Source organism: Chrysochloris asiatica, unplaced genomic scaffold (genome assembly GCF_000296735.1).
Source record: "Chrysochloris asiatica unplaced genomic scaffold, ChrAsi1.0 scaffold00058, whole genome shotgun sequence".
In the NCBI taxonomy this organism is placed as follows: domain Eukaryota; kingdom Metazoa; phylum Chordata; class Mammalia; order Afrosoricida; family Chrysochloridae; genus Chrysochloris; species Chrysochloris asiatica.
Window position 1 is genome coordinate 6,598,502 of NW_006408576.1, and position 6,426 is coordinate 6,604,927.

General features: G+C 39.0%; 1 pseudogene; it reads right to left on the reverse strand.

The window, feature by feature from the left end:
• Positions 1-4,676, reverse strand: part of LOC102841347 — a 109,520-nt pseudogene extending 104,844 nt beyond the window's left edge.
• Positions 4,677-6,426: the final 1,750 nt, after the last annotated feature.

Consider the following 6,426-nt stretch of genomic DNA (forward strand, 5'->3'; position numbering starts at 1 on the left):
GGTCGCTATGAGTCGGAACCCACTCCACGGCACTTAACAACAACAACAACAACAAAGCTAGGTGTCCAGGATACTGCAAAGACAAGAACAAACATACCTTCTGCCTTTATGACATTCACAGTCTGGTGAGAGAAAGAGTCACAACATTAAAATTTAATAAATTTCAAGTTAGGTAAGTGCTATGAAGGAAAAGAAAGCACTAAGAGAGACGACCAATGAAGAACTACCTTAGATTCTCTGAGAAGTGAAACTGAGTCATGGAAGTTGAATGTAATGAACCAAGCAAAAAGCAAAGGGAAAACATTCCAAATAAAAGAAAACAGCACACACAAAAACCTGGGTGGGAAGAAACTATGAAACAGGCCGTAGAAGCTGAAGTACCCACTAGGTCAGTAAGTATTTAAAGGCTACCCTCTTTGTGCCTCAAAAAGTTCTCTGAGTAGTGCAATTGTTTAAGCCTACTAAAAGAATGGTGATTCACACTCACCCAGAGGAACCTCATATGAAGGGTCTGGAAATCTGCTTCTGAAAGGTCAGTCTTGAAAACCCTATGGAGCAATTCTACTACTCTGCCTACATGGGGTCATCGTGAATCAGAATTGACTTGACAGTAACTAGTTACGTTTTTGGCTTTTATATGCCTGGGTCATAAAACAAGCGTTAAGAAGTGCATCCTGCCTCCAAAAAGGGTTCATTTCCAAACTGATGACAAAATCATCTTTCTATAGTACGGCTCCAAATGTACCACCCCCTGGTGCCAGACCTCCCTGAGCTGCCCACTGACTATTGAATTAATTATAAGCCACTACATTGGACCTTTCCAGACCTTTCTCCTATACATGTCTCCCCTATAAAAATGATGGCTCTTCTGTGCTTTCTCCTTAATCACTACTACATGGAGCCTAGATCTGTACTTCAGTACTCACTTACACTCAGAAGTAGAATCCTTTGCATAGCTGCTGTTCCTCTTACAAGATCGAATACGCGTTGAACGTTCTCTACTCATCTTCCTTTCTTTTTAGCTCTGGCTGTCAGGAAGTCTAGGGTAAACTAGAAGCTCATTTACCTTCCTGGCCTTCATTGCTTTTTTGAGTACTTAGATGATTTCTGATCTCTTTTGTTTAAAAATATTTTAAAATAGGCATATACATATCTGTTCCTATTAAATGATCACCAACATTTATATCAACAATAAGTGTGTCATATGCATAAATTAATTTAACCCTAAAAATAATCCTGTGACATAGATATTAGGATTATCCCTTTAACAATAAATTAACTGAACATTCATAAGTAAAGTGCTTTGGCTCCAATGTCTTCATGTTTATGGAGTACCTTCAACCATTATGAGTTCCTTACCTTTAATAAGTGAATATTCATCTTTCTATCCTCATAGACCTTTAAAGAGTTCAATAAATGTTTACTGAATTGAGCTGCAAATCTATGAAGAGATATATTATACAAGAAACATTCTGCTATAATTAGTACTAAAAGATATAAAACTAATTTTAAGTATAGTATAACTTCAAGAGAGGGAGAGATCTGCAATAACTGAAGAAAACTTTCATGAAAGAGGCGAGATCTGAGTTTGTCCTTAAAGAATGGATAGACTTCAAATGAGTGGAAAGAAATGAGGGGGAAAGCATGATGAAAGTTAGGAAGGCAGAAATGGAACGGAGAAAAGAGAGAGGAGATCCATTTGACTAGATAAAAGAGTATATTTTGGGTAATAGTAAAAAGTAAGTTTGGATGACCAATAATATCTAAAATCCCTAGGGCAAGTATGCTTCAAAATTAAGAATTGCTTAGATTTTTGAGAGTCAATGTGATACATATTCTGTGAATTTTATAGTAATACAATGTATTATGTAGTCAGTAGGATCTAGTGTGGTACTCTGTAACCACCATATGAATATTTATGCAATGAAATATAATAATAGTCATAAGTGGGATAAAGAAGGACTATAACTTGGGGCAGGGCCATGGTGTGGTACTGTGGGTTATTGCGCTGGACTGCAAAGTTGATTTGAACTGCAAAGTCGGTGATTCAAGCTTACCAGCTGCTCCTCAGAAACCCCATACAGGGTTGCTATGAGTCTGAACTGACTCAACAACATACCTCTGGGCAGTGAACAAATTTCATATTCAGAGTTTTGAGATTTTGGAACTACAAATAAAGCACTGTGAATCTGTAACCAACTTTTCAGTTTTCCTTGAAATATAGGTTCCCCACATTTTTTTGTACATCAGAAGTGGTCCACTGTGTACTGGTTGCTATGTTCTGAGGAAGCTGACCACATGGTCCCCCACCTCAGCCCAGAACAAAGACAGGCCTATCTGTGCAAGCTTCCCAACACTAATTCATTCATTTTCTCAACAAGTATTTAGTAAGTACTATATATTTGACAAAGGAGCCCTGATGGTATACTGAGTTAAACATTGAACTGCTAACTGCAAGGTCATCAGATCAAACCCACCAGATGCTTCATGAGAGAAAGATAAGGCTGTATGCTCACATAAAGATGTACAATCTCAGAAACCCTATAGAGCAGCTCTTCTCTGTCCTATGGGGTTGCTAAGAGTTCAAATTGACTTGATGGTGGTGAGTTTGTATTTAGTTAAACTAAAAAGACATGTTTCCTTCTCTCATAGACTTCTCTCAGTCCACAAACCAATACATACAGAAGATGGCAAAAGCCTTGAAGGAAGTGAGAAGGGTGCTATGAGAGAGTCTGAATATTTAGGGGAGATCTCTCTGAGAGGGTGGCATTCAGGAAAGACACAGAGCCACAAAGGTCACAGGGACAGGACGCAAGAGAAGTGCCCTCTGTAGGAAGGCATATGGGAGACCAGAGAGGGAAAGAATGTCTCATGCTTGAATAACTGAAAGAGGCCAATCAAGTGAGCTGGGCCATAGTAGCAGGAGATGGGGCTGCTGAAGAAGGTAGGGGCCAACCATTCAGAGCCTTCTGGGCCATGGTGTGACAACTGAATTCTATACTAAGTGCACTGGAAGCTGTTGCAATTGTGTGCTGTGTGAATCTTCTGTCCAATAGTATGGCCAACCTGGCGGAAAAACTGAATCAAGAGGTATTTTCTCTTAGGGGGTTGAAGGTAGACTAGTTGATAGCAGGCAGAAATTATCAAAAGAAAATACACAGGAATCATTGTTTTTGTTGTTGCTGTTAGGTGCCATCTAGTCAGTTCTGACTCACAGTGACCCTATGTATAACAGAAGAAACACTTCTCAGACCTACACCATCCTCCTAACTTTTGTCATGTTTGAGCCCATTGTTGCCGCCACTGTGTCAATTCATCTCATTGGGGTCTTCCTCTTTTTCTCTGAGCCTCCACTCTACAGAGCATACTATTGTTCTCCAGGGACTAGTCCCTCCTTACAACACATCCAAAATCTGAGAGACAAAATCACCCCATTCTTGTTTCTAAGGAACATTCTGACTGTATTTCTTCCAAGACAGATTTGTTTGTTTTTCTGGAAGTCTATGGCATTTTCAATATTCTTTGCCAACAACATGATTCAAATGCATTCATTCTTCTATGATCTTCCTTATTCATTGTCCAACTTTCACATGCATATAACGTAAATGAAAATACTTGGGTCAAGTGCACATTAGTCCTCAAACTGACATATTTGCTGTTTGACACTTGAAAGATGTCTTTTGCAGCAGATTTGCCTAATGCAATATGTTACTTGATTTCTTGAATGATGCTTCCATGAGTGTTGATTATGGATCTGAACAAAAGGAAATCTTTGACAACTTCAAGTTTTTCTCCATTTATAATGATGTTATTTATTGGTTCAGTTGTGAATGGAAGCCATTAGGCAGAAGAAACTCTGAACAGACACTCAAAGACCAAGCAAAACATGTAATTAACCAAAACAGAAGCAGTAGAAGTAACAACAGTAAGTAGTTATGTCCCAATATATTGGCAGAATACTGAAGCAAGGAACAATGGATGCCCATTTGTTTAGGAATTGACACAAAAATCCCATAAGTATTCTTGAAGGAAGTTCTAGACTTCATGAAGTATGAAAAACTGTGCACAGCTTCCTCCATTTCCTAGTGCATTCTTCAACTAACTCTTTCACCAACCAAGCAGAAAAAGCCCAAGCTGTCAGTGGTTGAACAGGGTAAGAGTGTAATAAAATCAGCATTTTAAGAGGAAGAATAATAAAAGTAAGGGATGCAGAGTCCACTTAGAACAACAAGGATAGCTGGTAAGTTGTTGCACTTATCCAGGCACAAGGTGGATGGGTGGTGAGGTAGAGAAAGAGGTGGTAGGGTGGAAAAACAGAACATTTTTAGAGAAACAGTGGACAGGTCTCAGTGATGAACAACTTTAGGAGAAGGGGAAGCCTTTAATAGAAGTCACAAGCTGGAGTGCCACCCAGGTATTTTTGTTTTCCTCATCCAAACTTATCAAATAGCAAGTGGCAGCAGGATATGCACCCCCTTCCCCTGGCCCCTATTAAAACTCCAACCAGACAAGTCATGTTCTTCCATCAGATGCTTTTCAAAGACATAGGGTTATAATCCTTCCCAGAGCTTCTGTTTGTAGTGCCTGGCATCCTTACCTTCTCTCAGCTCCTTTTTCTTCCAGTGCTTTTCCTGTAGACTCAGAATCAACAGTCCTTTGATCGTATCTCTACCCATGTCCTTTTCATCCTCCTTCTCCTCCTCTTCTTCGCTTTCTCTTTCTCCTACTTTACTATTTTCCTTTTTCTTCATAATCCACAATTCATTTTTATTTTCAGTCATTCCTGCTGCTCTGGCTGGAGTGGAAGAAGAGAGAGATGAGAGCCAATGGAGACTACTTTATGATGGGAGGAAAAAGGATCACAGGGTCAATAAAGTGGCAGATATTTGTCTGGCCCTGATGAACTGGTCACATTCTCCTTTTCTAAAAATCTTCATTGTTTGAAAGTTATTTTATTGAATGAAAACCTGTCCTTCTACAATCCTTACTTCTTGGTTGTTGTCTGTCATTTGGTCACACTTCCACATGATAGTCATTTAAGTGTTTTAAAGATAAAGACCTTGCTCTCAATCTCAGTTACTAACACAGCTTTTCTGTTATTCCAAACTAAACAAGTTCAGTTTTTTCAAATATATGGCCTAGATTATCAATACATACTCGACTGCTCTCTTCCAGGCAGGTGGTCACAAAGTCTGGCATCCATGATATTCAGTGTATAGCCTGGCTGGTGGAGACACTTCAAGACACTATGCAGCCTGGACTTGTATTAGCACTTTTTGGGCAGCCCCATCAGTCTTGTGATTCATTCTTCCCTTTTTTTTTTTTTTAAATACTATTTTATTGAGTTTATAGTGAAAGTTTACACAGCAAGTTAGGCCCTTATTTGACAATTTCTGCACAAATTGTTCAGTGACCTTAGTCACATTTATCACAATGTGTCAACATTCTCCTTGTGTTGTTTGTTCTATTTCTGGTACTTTAGTTTCCTTGACCCTTCATCTTCTCACATTTCTTTTGAGTAATTGTTGACCTTTTGGTCTCATCCTGATAGTTTTGAAGCAGAGCACCAATCTTACAGGAAATATCCTTTATTTTATTAATAGCTACTTGGCTATTTTTCTAAAGGGTGACCTCAGGGGATAGGCTGGGTTCTAGGCTTAAAGAGTGTATCAGAGAGTCCTTAGTAAGAATTTGAGTTCTGTAGATACATGTACACCCATGTTCATTGCAGCACTATCCACAATAGCAAAAAGAGAAACATTCTATGATGGTTACCAGGGGTAGGAAGGAAGGGAAAATTATTCACTGACTAGAGGGTGATGGAGAAGGCAGAGGAAAGATGAAGGTAGTGGAAGATAAGGGAAGGAACAGTGAATAGAGGTAAATAATATTAACTGATGGTACATGGGAGGGATTGCAATCATTGTAATGAAACAAAGTACATGATTTGTTGAATGTAAAACTGATGGTCCACTGTGTAAACCTTCACTTAATTCATAATAAAATGTAAAAAAAAAAAAAAAAATTGAGTTCTGTTCAACATTTTCTTCCCATTCTATCTGGGACCATCTATTATGACCTGGTAAGAATAGTGAGTGATGGTAGCCAGGCACCATCTAGATATTTTGGTCTCAGGATGGATGTGATTGTGGCTTGGGTAGAAACGTTTCTTTTCTTGGTTACCTTCTTACTGTTTTCCTCCTGGCAAGTAGAGAAGCATAGTTGTGTCTTAGATGGCTGCTCATAAGCTTTTGAGATCCCAGGTACAACTCACCTCACTAGGTGATCACCTCACCACTCCCAGCAGATCATGGTTTTTGTAGAAGAATTGATGCTTTTGAGTTATGGTATTGGAGGAGAATATTGAAAGTGCCACGGACTGCCAAAGGAATCAATAGATCTGTTTTGGAAGAAGTACAGCCAGAG